At 44.0% G+C, this 17,110-nt stretch overlaps 1 pseudogene; it reads right to left on the bottom strand.

The window, feature by feature from the left end:
• Positions 1–3,881: 3,881 nt before the first annotated feature.
• LOC144126910 (uncharacterized) lies at positions 3,882–4,705 on the bottom strand (annotated as a pseudogene).
• Positions 4,706–17,110: the final 12,405 nt, after the last annotated feature.

The raw sequence follows: 17,110 nt of genomic DNA, 5'->3' as shown, positions 1-17,110 counted from the left end.
ACCTTCATTGAAAGTCGGGCCATCATGATGCCCTGCTTTCTTTGCCCAATACTTGCTGCAGCGCTGATCTAGTTTATTTTGAAAGCAAAGGGAGAATGGCTGATGAGATGCATCGATGTGTTGCTGGCACTGACAGGTGTCTTGCTACCACTTGCTCTTATTGATAAGAGTCGACGTACACATGAAAATGCCAGACTTGTGCCGACTTGTCTTTAGTGGGGTTATCCACACTGTGTGGTCCATCACCTCCCGTTACTGATCAGGCTTGTTTTATTATGAGCTTTATAATTCGAAGAACCTGCCATTCTTTTTCAAGTTTCAGTTGTTCAGATTCAACTGTAGACATTCTCATAAACTAAATTAGGTCGTATCTACTGTGCTCACCTGTTCATAGTGACTAATGGAGGGTTCTCATTAGTGGAATTTGTCGGGGTACATGTTTTTACTTCAGTTTACTCTGGTTCCTACATGTGCCCGTGGAAGGGACATGGCTAATGTCCTAAGCTAAGTTGGCCAGGAGGCAGGATCACTATGTTGATGTCACTATACGTGGGTATGAAGCTCTACTGAATTATCAACATGAATGAATGTTGAACCATGCACATAGAACGGCAACTTTACCAAGCTCTTGACACGGTGAGCTGCAGCACAGGCACGTTTTGTTTTGCGCAAAAGACTACCTTAGCACTTTTCTGCTCTAATTGGGAACTAAGATACACTTCACCTTGAACTGAATTTTGCAGTGCCAAATATTGCATAGATGAGCAATGCATGAGAATATATAGATATGTTCAATTACCTGTGCATTAATTAGTCTTTAAGCGTGGAGCATAAAAACTTGTAATAAAAGAGGCAGAGCACCTGCAAATAGAATGAAATGTTGTGGTCTTTTCATCTCAGGTTCCCCATCAGGAGTGTCAAGAATAAATGCTAGACTGCTGAATATAAAGCCTTCACACTGTATCACGAGATTGCCACAAGCAGTCTCAGAGCGGGTTCATTGGACGGCGTCGGAGTTGAGGAATTGGATTTCATTTTATTTTCTGCCTTCTCTTGATGACATTCTTTATGCTGATTACGGGAGGCATCTTGCCAAACTCTCAGAGGCCTTGCATATTGTTCTGCGAGAAAGCATCACCTCTTCAGAAATTGACAAAGCAGGTGAGGTACAATGGAGGACGCAGTGCTTAGGTTGCATGGAAAGTGATAGAAGACATTTTTCATAATTTTGCTTTACATTTTGCTCACTGCTGCCAAAATTGAGCTGGCAGAGCATGAAAATATTTAAAGTGTATTTTTATGCCAGGTACTGTGACACAAAGGCGCTATTAACTCTGTCAGTTGAATTTATAGGTGTACTTTCTAGTCACTCCTCATAAATGAGGCATTGAAAATGCAGACTGTTGGTGTTACTGATCTATAAAAGGAGCAGACTTTATCCTTCATATATTACTTTAGTGTGAAAAACAATTTCTCAGAAGTTGTAAGTCCACATTCTCGAACTCCAGTACAAGAGCATCAGAATTTCTTTTTTAGGGTTACATGGTCGCACTGGCAAATATCATGTAAAGCAGGGGGGTTATGATGAATTAGCTTCGAACTGTTTCTAGAGGGGAGGCAATGTTGGTGCAGGCAGCATTTATAGCATAGACGGTTACTTCTTTTTTTAGTGATTTTTTGTTTTTGCATCACTTGTATTACTTTAAGTATTAAAAACATTAAATTTGCGGAACCTATAAAATAAGTTTGTAGTAAGCACATGGTGAATTTGTGCATGCATTGCTTTTCGTGAAAACCGTTTTTCTTGTTTTATTTAGTAAGCCTGACTTAACCTTTCATTCGCAGTCTCTGTTGGAGCACTTCATCATTCGATGCCATTCCCTGTACGGCATTGCATTCATGTCCTTCAACATGCATGATTTGCTTCAACTGGCGAACTGTGTGCGGTGGCTTGAACCTTTGTGGGCCCATTCAGCCTTCGTTTTTGAAGGTGGAAATGGAATGATTGCATGGCAAGTCTCCGCTGCAAGTGGGATGCCTCAGCAAGTTGTGGAGAGGGTGATTATCCACCAGCAGCTGCGACAATTGATGGGAAGCACTCATCTGCCTCAGATGGAAAAGAATTTTTGTAATTAAATCATTACCTACTCGCTGGTGGACAATGCAAAGCGCATCAATGATCTCTGTCTTTTAGGTGCAGGCAGAGATCATCCTGGAGAGCACTGAGCAGTATGCAGTGTACCTCCACTGTGGAGTAAAGGCATCAGTTGCTTTAGAGTATGAAGGCTTTGTACCGGCAAAACAAGTTATACACAGCACCGTGTACAAAAGGCCATCAAAATCTGACGCTACTTTTGTGAGGACAAGCAGTGGCTGCTATAAACGTGTGGAAAAACTTCTGTTTTTGCAGGAAAGGGCAACCTGCATTCTCATCTGTCGCTCTGCTGTAATATGCTAAGATGTTGGGTGCCCTTTTCTTTGGCGTTTTTTGGACCAATACTTCAGCTATTTCACCAATTCCAGCATCTGTGACGACTTGTTTCCCTGTGAGCATCAAAACATGCTAGGGTCCGAGGTCTTGACAACTCTTGCTTTACATCATCCAGCTCTTTCTGGTGCTCCTCCAACCAACATAACTCTATATCGTTGTGAGTGAGGCTTCTTAGTGGTTCGACTGTTTAGACCAGGTGAGAGATAAAACGGCCGAAATAATTGGCCATCCCAAGTAGGCTTCTTACTTCAGTTGGATTTCTTGGTGGCATCATCACTACCACTGCTTCTACCGTTTTAGGGTCAACACTTACTCCACTGGCAGAGAACGCGTGGTCGTAGAGCTTAAGAGTCCTCGATCCCAACACTCACTTTTTCTCGTTCAAGGTGAGGCCAGCATCTTCGAGGTGGTTTAGCACCAAACGGAGTCGGCGATCATGCTCTTCGACTGTGCGGCCTGAGACAAGAATATCGTCACTCATAATAATGGTGTCATCTTCATCGAGCAGTACTTGTCTTATGGTCCTGGAATATCTCCGCAGCAGCAATGACTCCAAACAGGAGCCTCTTGTACCTTCTTAGTCCAAAGTAGGTGGAGAAGTTCGTTCTCATTCTTGAATCTCCTAGCTCTAGCTGGTGGCACCTTCCTTGAGGTCTAACTTGGAGAAGACCGCCGCACCATTTAGGATGCTTAATACATCTTCAAATGAGGCCTTAAATGCCGCTCTCTGGCGATGGTTCTGTTTGCTTCTCGCATGTCAATGCATAATCTTACGCTGTTGTCATTGCGCTTTGGGCACAATTACAATGGGTGAGACTCATGGGATTGGGTCAGTTACCCATTTTATGATGTCTTGATCTTCCAGGCGTCTCAGCTCTACCTCCACTGCATCTCGCATCTGGAAGGAATTTCTGCGATGTTGTCGGGCCACGGATTTCACGTCACCGGAGATAGCCAACTTCATATGAAAGTTTTTCGATCGTCCGAGTCGACCGAACAAGTTTGGAAATTCTTTTTTGATGTTCACTGAACTTTCTTCCGCGATTTTCTGGACTTCCTTGAATAGCCTCAATGACGTGGCTGTTTTGTAGCTAAGAAGCGATGCTTGTAGACCTTTTACTACATACACAGTGGCTTGGACACTGATATCTTTGGAGCAAAATGTTGCACTGAACATTCCCATCACAGGAATTTCTTGTGCGACTTCATATGGGATGAGCCGGGTACTTGTCCTTTCCAGTCTAGTTTGAAGTTGGTTGCACCAAGTCTCTTCACCAACCACATTAACACCGGCACCAGAGTCCACAAAAGTTGCGGTGGTGTTGCATCTACCTCCACTGTCACCACTGGCAGTTCACTTCCTGAGCTTTGCATATGGAAGGCCGATTCATCAGAGCTTGAGTGCTATAAAGCACTTCCGGGTGCGTCCGACTTCTCCAGGCAGTTTCCGTGGCTGCGCTCTTGCATAGCCTAGCGAAGTGATTCTTCCTCTGGCACCTGTGACAGGTAGCTCCACAGGCCGGGCATCACGTCGTGCCCCCTTGTGAGGCCAATTTCCTCTGCAGCATGAACATCTTTCTGCTTTCTTCTGGTCTTGCCAGTGCCTCTGGCTGGCTTCTCTACAAGAATTCTGCTTCTTGACTGCGAATTTCTCAACACTTTCTGCGGGCGCCGGATGTTCCATAGTGGCCGCTTGGCGTTCGGCGTCTTCAAGGCTCCGGCCAATTGCTAGAAGTTGCGTTAGCGTGATGTCTGGTTCTCGCAGTGCGCTCCGTCGCAGCTGGAAGGACGACCTGCCTTCTATGATCTGAGAAACAAGTTCTTTGTCGACGTCTGTGAGCTCACAAGTCTCCGCAAGTTTTCTCAGCCGTACTTGGAACTCGTCGAGGGATTCTTCTGGGCTTTGTCTTCCTTGGCGCAAAACATGGCGCTCATACACGGCGTTCTTTTTGGGTGCGAAATGCTTGGAGAGTGGCTTAGGGGTGCCACGGTTGTTTCGTAGTCCTCTCCCGTGTGGGACAATGTCAAAAACGTGTCATACACAGCTTCTCCGGCATAATGAAGCCTCATGGCACGCTTGCGGGCGGTGTCTGTGACGCTCGCGGCCAACAACAAATTGTCGAAGCGGGCTTGCCATCGTAGCCACATCTGTGCAAGCGATCGTGGGTCCGAATGTGGATCAAAAGGTGGAAAGTCCGGCAGGAGAGTCTCCATGCTTCTTACTTGACGCGCCTTGCGGTGAGCGGGATTATATCTTCTGTGCGTGGTACCCACTGCAACACGTTGTTTCTGTAGCACGGCCTACAGCCGAGCGTATTTTCGTCTTCGTGCTTCTTGCCTTTGTCGGCTTCTCAAACGAGGCACATCTCCATCGTCAGGTTTTTGTAGTGTCTCGGCCCGCTTGGGGTGTCTTCTTGAAGGAATGCCTGAGGCCGATTACAACTGATTAAATTACTTTGTTTAACCAAACTGCCACGCACCGCCATTTTCTCTCTTCTAGCCCCCATCCCCAGGTCCGGCACTCTTCTTGCTCGTCCGGCAGTGCCCCTAGCTGGCGCTGGATTTCATTTCGGAAGACACTAGAATACATTTGATCCCAGACCCATTCTGCCTTCTTCCTGTCCACTTAACATTACCACATTAAATACATTACATACATACATTAATATTCTACATTAATATTACATTGAGCCACCGCGGTGGCTCAATTATTATGGCGCTTGGCTACTGACCATAAAGACGCGGGTTCGATCCCGGCCGCGGAGGTCGAATTTCGATGGAGTTGAAATTCTAGAGGCCCGAGTACTGCGCGATGTCAGTGTTGTTAAAGAACCTCTGGTGGTCGAAATTTCTGAAGCCCTTCGCTACGGCGTTTCTCACAGCCTGATTCGTTTTTGGATGTGAAACCCCATAAACATTGCAACAATCAGTTTTCTTTCCATAGCTCGCATTGGTGTCCTCCATTTAATTTGAACACTTTTCGCTGTTCTTCATGTTTCTGCCCCATATATGAGTACCGGTAACTTGAAGTGTTGGCGGTAACGCGTTATAAGCAACGCCGTTACCGGTAACGCGTTACTTTTTTCGGTAACTTAGTAACATACTCGTTACCATTTCGGAACTGTAAGGGGTAACGTACTTACGATAGCATTTTTCGTTAACGTGACGTGTCACGTTACTAGTTACTTTTTGTTCCAGCTGCCCCCCTCCGCCCTCTTTTTTTTAGAAAAGAAAAGCGCTGAGCACCTAGTCATTTGCAAATAAACAAACAGGTGCTCTCGGCGACCTATGTTGTGGCTCGCATGCATGCCAGAAAACATCTGCCCTTGACGACGCACCCAACTAAAAAAAGACAGAATAGCCATAAAACACGAAACATGTGCACGAACACGCATTCAGACACTTGCCTTCACCTACCTCCTCTTCCCGAACCACTCACACACACAACTCTACAGAGTGGAAGCATGCCGAGCATTTTGGGGCATCATGTTTTTCAGAACTAATGTAAATTTTTTGTGAGTTCAGCGATGTTTTCTTTGTGAAGTTAGAATTGATGAAGTGTCATTTCGTGTTTAATTTCACATTCATAAAATGGCTTCACCATGTGCCACAGAGTTAGAATCCATCACATGTAACTCTACAGGCAACTTTAAGCCACTATAACATTGCTAAGCTTCTGCAAATTTGCGCGAAGTATTCTCGTTAAAGGAGGATTTCGTGTAAAATGGTTGTTTGGGCTAGAAGTTCCATGTGAAATATGAGCTTATAAAATTGATATCTTGAGTTCTTAAGGCGAAGACGCACTAATTAAAATTAATGGCCATGAAGTAACGGCAAAGTAACGTGCGGTGCTTTTATTGTTAACGGTAACAGTAACGCGTTACTTTTTTGTAGGTAACGTAGGGCGATAACGCATTCCTTTTCTCTTAGCGTAACGTCTATCGTATTTAGTTACTTTTTCGGTAACGCATACAACACTGCCGGTAAGATACAGCTGTTATAAACTTTTTCTTGAAGACTACTGGTAAACTGACATTCATGAGCTGTGAGAATCTACCATATGCGCTTTACCACGTTCTTATTCATCTCGGTACTTCACTTTCGTGATCAAGATCTGTGGTCATTACTTGCCCTTGTCACCTGCAATAATGGTTGCAATGGACAAAAAGGAATATACAAAGGAACCTCGTTATAACGAACACCAATATAGTGAATTATCGGTTATAGCTAACTTCGAACTTTGGTTAGTCAGGCTTCATTTTTACATTTATTCTTTTATAAAGAAAACGAAAACGCGAGATCCGCCGTGATATCGGCTGTAAAAAAGAAATATTTGGTTTGCGCGAGGCACCTGAGGCTCAAAATTTTAAAGTCAGCATAAAAAGAAAATAAATATTGGAAACCAGCACTTTTTATCATTTAAAAGGTTGCAGAACGTTTGGCCGCCGGGCACATAAATTACCCGCTTGATTGGTCGCGCCACCTATGAACAGAGCGCGAAAACTGTGAAAGCTCATATGACGACAAAGGGCTGAAGGGCGGTGCCACTTGTCCAGCGGTGAAGGCAAGCGCAGCAACAATGGCAACTGCGAGGCACTGGCGAGGCGGCATCACCACAGTACAGTACAGTTACAGTGAACTAGAATACTGAGTAGTGTGCTCACTCTGCGGCGGCTGGGGGGGGGGGGGGGGGCGAATGTCGACTGGCATCTGCTTCGCGGCACCGACACGAGGTGGCGTCACAGTAGACTTCACGGTGGAAAGTAGTAAGGAAAAGATAGTAAGGAAAAATCTGCAGTCATGACATTTAATGAAGAGGGCGGCGAGCATAGAATACAGGAGTTCGTGCTAAAGGTAGTGAATGAGTACAAGTATCTTGGGGTGTGGATAAATAACAGTGTTGAGTATCTGACAGAGCATGAAAAATATGTAATGAATAAAGCTAGTAGGAATGCAGCTGTCATGAAAAATAGGGCACTGTGGAATTACAATAGGTATGAGGTGGTAAGAGGGATCTGGAAAGGGGTGATGGTCCCTAGCCTGACCTTCGGGAATGCGGTCCTGTGTATGAGGCCAGATGTTCAAGCAAGGCTGGAAATTAGGCAACGGGGAGTAGGGAGGTTAGCTTTGGGAGCACATGGCAATACACCAAATCAGGGGGTACAGGGTGATATGGGATGGGCGTCTTTCGAGAGCAGAGAGGCTAGCAGTAAGATAGCATTTGAGGAACGATTGAGAAGGATGGAGGAAAAGCGGTGGGCTAGGAAAGTTTTCAGATACCTGTATATAAAGAATGTTGACACGAAATGGAGAAAGCGAACTAGAAAATTGACAAGCAAATATCTGGACAGCAGTAAGGGGGCAAATCAGCAATTATCGGTTAAGAAAAAGGTTAAAGGAACAGAGAGAGCTTTGTGGAAAACAGGGATGCTGACGAAATCGGCACTAGAAACATACCGGACCTTTAAACAGGAAATTGTCAAAGAAAATATCTTTGATAATTGTAGGGGAAGTTCTTTGTTGTTTGAGGCCAGGACTGGAGTTTTGCGGGCTAAGAAGTATAGAGTCAGGTACCAGGAGATAGACACTTTGTGCATTGCGTGCGGAGAGGAGGAGGAAACGGCTGAACACTTGATACTTTTCTGTAAAGGGCTTCACCCTACAGTGGAAGGCAGCGGGGCTGACTTACCCAAGGCATTGGGGTTTAGGGATAGTGAAGGGAAAGTGGATTTTAAGAGGTTAGAAGTAACCAAGCGAAGGTTATCTGATTGGTGGCTAAAAGCAAGACAGGAGTAAAATTTCACAAGACATGGCTAGGTGGCTTGAGCCACCGCCCGATGTAAAGGGTTCAGCCGTATCCATCCATCCATCGGTAGGATTTGCGGTCGTCCAGCAAGACGGAAATTTGGGCGAGTTGGTAAGTGTTCATTTTCGCTCTCAGCGCAACACGAACGGGACACAAGACGAAGGACTAGCAAAAACAGGCGCTGTCGTCGTTGCGCCGCGCGTGAACTTGCGGGCGCGTTGTTTTAAATCCCGCGGGTACTCCAGATCAGTATCTGCGCGTCCTTACCACTGAGCCATCGCAGCGGGCCTCGCTGTTAATCCGTTGTGCGGTTTTGCGCTGTTTTGCGCACTTCTTGGGGTCACTTCACGTTTTCTAACGTATTGTGACGTTCACATATGAAGACATTTTAAAAATGTCCTTGACAATTGGGAGAGGCTTACAAAAAGTGGTCGTGGTTTTCGGAGCGCCTACAACAGCCGCTGTTCTTCGTTTGACTATTTCCAGCACACTTCAAGTGTTGGCGTATCTGACAGAAAAGCTGAAGTACAGATATCTGATGACTTCCAAGCTTAACCAAAATCCTCTTGAGAATCTGTTCGGCATCATAAGGTAGTCTTTAGGATGCAACCAGCACCAAACACTGACCCAATTTTTAATCCTGGGCAACTCTTTCTTTTTATGGGCTTATAAAATGAGTATGGCAACGTAATAATTCTGAGATAGTGATTGAATCTCTCCTAGACTGTGAATACAGATGTGATTGAGCATTCCCAGACAAGCAGTCTTCAAATGCAGTGTCAAGACCTTCCACTCATGGACGGGATTCAGCTTGTATGCCAGCGCATGGCCACGATGAGCACGTAGATAAAATAAGTGACTGTAGCCTTTTTCTACCCAGCAGGGTATGCTGCACGGAAGTGTGTATTGAAGACAAATTTCCAATTGTGCATAACCTTGCCTACAATGCAGTCTCCTGATGAAAACGTTTTCCTTGCGAGGCTGACAAAATACCGCGACCACGGGGAACTGCTGTTCCCATAGGCGCAGATTTAAGGCTTTGTGTTGAAACTTCAAATCTTCACAGAATGATTTACCTGGAATGAATTTCATTCAGAAAGTATTCCTGATGTTTTGGAAGTGGTTATAAGTAGACTGCAGCAAGAAGTTGGTTGCCCCGTTCATGCAGAAGACCTCCCTGAAGAAGTCATAAGGTTTCATTTAGTAACTAGACTGCACTTCTATGTGAAAAAAGTCAATTAAAAAAGGCACCAAAACGCGACCGGACGAAGCACCTTAAACTGAGCCGTTGCTACCGCTGCTCTAAGTGCGAGAACAAGTTGAAGGAAAAAGAGCCGAAATGAGGAAATGAGCGAGCATGTATATGCAGTGGTGACAAATCTGCCTCATTTGTTTCAAATAGCAGTGGCTGCATGGCTGCCCAAATAAATAAGAAGTCACTGTTATTGTTGTATCTAACTGGCTTGCGGATGTGTCTACGTGCCAAATTCCTTCTACCTACCGTTGTCCTGCCTATCTGTTTTCTGTGAATCTCGGCTCCTTGCGAATGAAAATAATTGATGCCGCCATCACTCTTTTAATTCCGCGTTTGTCCCTGGCATGAATGAAATGCCGCTACACCACATGATACTAATATTGACGTTAAGTATTAATAGAAAAAGCTTTATAACCCGTCTGTGCGCAGTGCATTAAAATCTCCAGCAAAACTCTCTAATGCAAAGTCCCTTGTGAACCTTTGAGGAACGAATAAACATGTACACAGGTCAGAAATAAAGATCAAGGTCCGCTTCGAAATTTCGGCGACACCCACGCGAATGCCGCGATAATAATTCAATTCGTCGGCGTGGCTACCACGCCTACTGCGACGCCTGCCTTATGCGCCGCTCGTTTTTACCAATGAAGACGCGTTCAGCGCCACCACACGCCGCCGCACCCTGCTGACACCGGCGGGGTCACCCCGAGCCGTGCCTGTGAGCACACTACCCAATATTCTAGTTCACTATAGTAAAGTGTTTAGAAGGCTTTGTAATGGCAAGAGAGAAGCGGGTTTCGATGGGAGGCACTGAAACAAAAAAAAAAGCGGTTTGCCGCGCGCGGCGCTGCCATCGAAAACTGCAGGGGAAAAGCGGGCCGTCTGCGTTGTTGCGTCGCTGCATTCAGTGAGTTTGAGCGTTGCCGTTGGGAAAGGGTGGTGCTTTAAGCTCGTTAGGGTTATAAAAGCCGTTAAGCACGCACCTCGGAGACATAAAAATACGCAAAAATTCTACAAAACGCGGGTACCACTCCACAACCAGCAAACTGAGAACATTTCGCCTGAGCGGGGCACCCTGAGAATGCATTGCCAGCCAAAGGCGCATAGAGCAAAAAAAAAACCATCTGGGGCAGGGAAAGTGCACTGCAGAACAAGTAGGCGGCCAGCGAACGCATTTTGGCAGCAGCGGCAGCGACGGAAGGACGTGTGCTAATCTGCTGAATTTCTGCAACTTTGCAGTGTCCAAGGAACGCCGCTGTATTTTGCAAGCTCGTCTTCTGCAAACAACTGCTGCAAATCAAGCTGAGGCGGGCTACAAGCGCATACGCAAGCCTTCTGATAGCTGGGTACAGCTGCACTTGGATTCACCGCCCCCAAGCCCGACGCCTTCTGACTGAACTTTCCTCTGGTGGTGTGCCGAGTGTCTCGCATCATTTTGGCAGCAGCGGCAGCGACGGAAGGACGTGTGCTAATCTGCTGAATTTCTGCAACTTTGCAGGTTGGTCAAAACTTTCTTGCTTTTATTAGCCTTGACCGCGCAGCTGTCGCTGCCTCGCTGCTGCGACTGCTCTCTGTAGTGTTGTGAAGTTCTTGATACGTTTCATGTAAACATGCCCCCAAATAATGAAAAAGAATGTTTGGCTTGCCATGGCGCTCTGCCTAGCACTGGTTTCTTGAGTTGTACCGAATGTGAGAACGACTATCATGTAGGGAAATGCTCCGGTGTAACTGCAGCTTTCTTCAAAACGAAGGAAGAATCGCTTCAGACAACATGGAAATGTCCAACATAATCAACCGCAAGGCTGAGAGGAGCTAACGGCAGAAAATTGAGTACCGACTCTGACATTCTAATAGCTCTCGCCAGCATCAGTACAAAGCTCGAGGCCTTAGGCCCACTGTCTGAAAAGGTTGATGGAATTGAATCCTCTATTAATATGATGTCTTCAAAGTATGATGAAGTCCTTGAGGCACTGAAACGGCAAGATGAGGATATAAAGAAATTGAATAAGCGGGTTGACATGCTCGAGGAAAAAGACCACAGTGAAGAGGTGGCAAAGCTCCGCGAGGATTTAAATGAGCTAGAGTGGAGAAATAGGCGCCTCAACCTCGAAATTCATGGTCTTCCCGAGAAAGATGATGAAAACCTGCTCAATACTGTCAATGAAATTGCCCTGCAGATAAAGGTACCTGAGCTTACCGCAGAATCAATCGGGGCACTGCACCGGCTGCCCGCCAAACAAGGTAAAGCACCTGGAATAATTGTTCGTTTCCTCCGACAGAAAGACCGAGACTATTGGCTTTCACAGAGTAAGGCAGTGAAAAACACAAAAGATTCTGTGTTCATCACAGAAAATCTGACAAAGGGGAACAGAGAACTGTTGTTCAAGACGAAACAATGGGCCAAAGTCTACAACTATGTTTGCCTGGCATCACAACGGCAAGATTTTGCTTCGCAAGGCAGAAGGTCTTTCCGCACAGGTCATACGGAGCGTAGACGATCTCTCAGAGCTTGAGTAATTCTTTTCCTCCATTCATAAAGAGTATTTAGAGGACCCTTATGCGTCATGTTTGGGCAATGTTTTAAACCAAATGACTTGTGTTCGCTTATCAAAGGAAGACCTGCATCAACCCTTACCTTCTTGCACCTGAATATGCAATCAGCCTGAAATAAGAGTGATGAATTTTGTGCATTTCTAGAACAATTTGACTTTGATTTTACAGTCATCATAATGACTGAAACGTGGTACAGTGACACCAGTGATGTGATGCATCTCAGTGGTTACAACCCATTAGTTATGAACCGTGAATGTAAGCGCGGCGGTGGTGTTTGTCTATATCTTAAATGTGGAAATGGCTATGAAATTATGAGTGAATTATCACTGTCTACTGATCATTATGAAGCTATTTGTGTAAAGAGTGGTAATTTTGTGTTCTTTGTCATGTATAGGCCACCCGAAGGTAACCTAAACAAGTTCTTTAGTTATTTAGATTTGGTGTTTTCCTCTGTAAATCAGTGTAACTACACAATGGTTCTTGGTGGTGACCTTAACATCGACATTCTCTCTTGCACCGTGAAACAAAAAGAGTTTTTAATGATCCTTGAGTCGCATTCATTTTACAACGTTGTAGGAGCCCCTACACGCGTTACTGCAAATAGTGCAACGGCAATTGACTTATTTATTACTAATATTCTTGATAATAATATACTTAGTGGTACTGTAACAGCAGCAATTAGTGATCATTTACCTATATTTCTTGTTGCCGATCAGAAACTTATACCCGCAAAAAATTGCATGCAAAGTTTTATCATTCAGGATATTACAGAAAATACACTTCAGCTGTTTCGAAACGAAATAGCTATCACACGCTGGCATGACTTGCTATGTTACTCTTCGCCCAATGACGCATATGACCATTTTATTTCACTGTTTTCTTCCATATACAAGAAGCATTTTCCATATAAAGTAGTAAAGAAACCCAAACGTGCACGAAAGCCCTGGATGACTAATAAATTACTAAAAATGATAAAAGTTAAAACAAGGATGTATCACAATTTTCTTGAGAGTCGTGACCCTGAATTTCTAGGAGATTTTAGAAAATACCGGAACTTGTTAAATAAGTGTTTGAAGCGTGCAAAACGCGACAATTATGCACATCTATTTGACGGAATTACGGATTCTAGACAAGCATGGAAGAAACTGAGTTCAATTCTACCTTCCAGGAATCAGACAAGAACTTTGGAATTAAAAATAGATGGCCAACAGTACGAGGGAAAAGCACTAGCAGAAAAATTCAATGATTATTTTCTCTCATTAGTCGAGAGTACTTACAACACCGACGCCCAGCGATATCTGTCTGCCCCATTAGAACATTCCGTTTTTTTGAATCCTACTGACGAGTGTGAAGTCCTGAATTTATTCCATGCTTTGAACAGAAGCAAATGCGAGGATATAGATGGAATAAAAATGCAGCCGGTTAGCTTTGTCATTGACCTTATTGCCCCATACCTAACCCATATTTACAACCTAGTTTTGTATACCGGTGTATTTCCAGAGAAACTTAAGACTGCTAAAGTGACAGTAGTGTACAAAAGTGGAGAAAAAGATAACTTAGGGAATTATAGGCCAATATCAATATTACCAATATTTTCAAAACCACTCGAGAAAATCATCTTTATAAGACACTGGTTTCTTTGATGCTAACTCTGTTATTACATCATCGCAATATGGCTTCCGGACAGGTAGATCTACTGAGACAGCTCTACTTCACCAAAAAGAATTTTAGATAATATTGAAAGGAAGCTACTAACACTAGGACTATTTGTGGATTTCTCCAAGGCTTTTGACAGAATCAATCATAATATCCTACTAGACAAACTGTCTTGTTATGGTGTTCGTGGTATTTCTTTTAATTTGGTTCAAAATTACTTGACAAATCGACATCAAGCAATATGTATAGGAAATGAAATGTCCTCATTACAAAAAAATAAGCATGGCGTACCTCAGGGGAGTATTCTCGGCCCACTGTTTTTCAATGCTTACATCAATGACCTTGTATCTCTAGATAGCACCATAAATTATGTTATATACGCCGACGACACCAGTACATTTTTTACAGGAAGCAATGCAAATGACCTTGTCAAATCCGCCAACCTATTCTTGGACAAACTATGTAAATGGTCAAGCGCTAATAACCTAAAAATAAACTGTTCCAAAACAAAAGCAGTTCTCTTTCAAGCTAAACAAACAAATGTTCGCATTAATCCGCTGAAGTTCGATAATACTGAAATAGAATTTTCTTCATCAGCAAAATCCCTGGGTGTCGTTTTTGATGAAAACATGCTATGGGATTTTCACGCCGAAAACATACAAACTAAACTGTGCAAAGCATTAGGTATAATGAGAAAAGTACATTTTTTACCTGTCCCCCAAAAACTAATGCTTTATAACACGCTTTTTGCACCTCATCTATTATATTGTCATCTTGTTTGGGGTACTGGCACCAGGAAATCACTAAATAGATTGGTTACATTACAAAAAAATGCAGTTAGAGCCATTTCAAACTCTCCATATAATGCCCACACTTCCGACCTATTCCTTAAATACAAGATTACTAAAATTTCCACGCTTTATGAGCGCCAGTTGCTGGCATCTTTGAAATCTGAAATCCATAAAAATATAACAACATTACGAGCCGTTGCAAACTTGCAGATTAACATATCATCTCGCTCCACCCGCCACCATGAACATTGGCACGTTCCGCGATCACGTACTAACTACGGTCTCCAGATGCTTCGAAACAGGCTGCCTAGTACACTTAACAAATATAAGCTAACGGAAGAGCAGCTGCGGGTTCTAACCAAGAAAAAATTATTCGATATTATTAACTAACCTGTACTGTTACATTTGAATGTATTTTTTTAACTTATGCACTCATTCACTGTTTTTGCACTTATCTTGTTCGTATATTTTTTTCCATTTGTTCCTTGTTATTCTTCCCATCATATATATTCTATGTCCTTCTAAACTGTCGTGCTTGCTGCAATGTGGTTCGGGGAGACGGGGCCAGTCAAGCTGCCCTTGACGCAGCTTTTATCCCGTCACCCTCCCCACACATCGTACATGCCCTGTACTTGTTGTGGGAAATAAACTGAAACTGAACTGAAACATAGTTGGCGAACATTTTACAAGCGATGAGCAGTGAAGCTCGAGGAGGAGGGGAAACAAGAGTGGCTGAATGAAATGTACGTGAAACCACTCCGCTTTTGCCGAGTGTGGACGAAGATTAAAAGGAACGAACAGTGGGAAAAGATAAGGCGAAAGGTTTGGATCGGTTTTATGGGTTTTAACCTGGGGTTTAACCTCGTAACCTGATTCGCTTTGGGACAATTGACTCAGGTTACGAAAGACGCCGTAGCCACTCTGCATAATTTCGAACCCCTGGGTTAGGTTCTTTAATGTGCACTGACATCGCACCGCACACGCGTGCCTTTATACCACTTCGCCTCCATCTAAATGCGAACGCTGCGGCCGGGATCCAAACCGAATCTTTCGGGTCGGCAGCCGAGCGCGCACTACAACCACTGATCAGCCATCACGGCGGCGAAAGAAAAGGGAAGCGCGAAAAAATACACTACAGCAAGTACTCATTAAGCAGGAAAAAGAAGGCAATAGATAAAACTATGGGAAGAGAAAAACAGTTTAGAGACTGTGTCCGCCGGCCGACGCGGGGTGAGCAGACTCGACAGTCGATGGCAAAGTTGCTCGATGTGTCCATCCACTGTCGAGACTGCTCACCCTGCAAAAGCCGCCCTCCTATCTTTTCTAACACTGGAGTCTTGGCAAAAACAAAAATCAGTTGACGCGAGAAATAATTGAAGCAGCCATCATTAACAACCTGAAAGCAGGCTGCGTTAGCGTGCCTTCAGTAGCCCTCTTAGAAAAAAGGACATACCTGTCTGGATCAATATGATTGCACCGCATTCGAATCCACCTTAAACCCTTTGCTCACCCATCTAAGCGCTCATCATATATCTCTTTTGGGCTGTTAATTGTTACCTCACATACGTCGTTATTTTTACCTGCTTTTAGCGCCTCTTTGATTTTCTTGGCTGTTATAATTGCGTCATTTTAGTTTTTTTAACTGTGTTTTGTTAACCTCATTTAATTTTTGGCTGTGTTCATTTTTTTGGCCTGCGTTCTTTTTATACGTTTTACCTTTTTCATGAATTTTTGCCGTGTTAATTGTTGGCCCATTTATGCAATTTTCACTTGTTTCTATACCAGTTTTTTGCTTGTTTTTATGGCTCCTCACCTATGTTTATGCCTTGATTCTCCCTTGTTACCATGTTTGCTGCGTTGGCGTTTGGCATTTCTTGACCCCTCCTTGACCAATTTGCTATTTTCGTTTTTGTTTTTAGTCTTGTCAGGATCGAGCACTCCCTGAATGCATTATCAAAAGATTGCCCCCTCATATCTGTGTAGTAGATGCGCTTGCGTGTTAATGCCCCCCTGTTAAATATAAGGCACGGGTCAGACATGTTCAAAATAAAGTTGACAGTTCAGCGCAATTGTGTGTTTATGTTCTCTGTGTCCTTGTCTGCCAGCGCTGCGATTCCATGATGTTCGACAACTACCAACATGCCCAGGTATATACCCTGCACTACAACAGCTCGTCTCCATCCTTTATAAATCGTGGGCATAACTGTCGGCCATAACTATCGGCCAGGTATCTAAACCTATGACTCCAGTGAAGCAACTATCAGGAAAAAAACCAGGCAGACTATTTATCAAAGCAAGCAAAGATGCCAGCCAGGAATCCGTAGAAGGTGAAACCGCTCGAGAATATGTACTCTGTGTCAGAATGTCAGCAGTACCCAAAACCATGACAATGCCTGAAGTGGAAAAGGCCTACAAGGATGATCCACTGATGCAGCAGCTGAAGAGGGTCATCCAGGAAGAAAACAAGAAAGCATCACATCAAATGTGCAAACACCTGCTTTGAAGCCTTTTGTCCTGATTCGTTGAGAACCTACTGTCACCGGAAATAATGATAAGAACTT

This window comes from Amblyomma americanum, chromosome 1 (assembly GCF_052857255.1).
Source record: "Amblyomma americanum isolate KBUSLIRL-KWMA chromosome 1, ASM5285725v1, whole genome shotgun sequence".
NCBI classification, from domain to species: Eukaryota; Metazoa; Arthropoda; class Arachnida; order Ixodida; family Ixodidae; genus Amblyomma; species Amblyomma americanum.
Note: the sequence above shows the minus strand (reverse complement) of the source record. Positions and strands in the feature narration are given on the sequence as shown.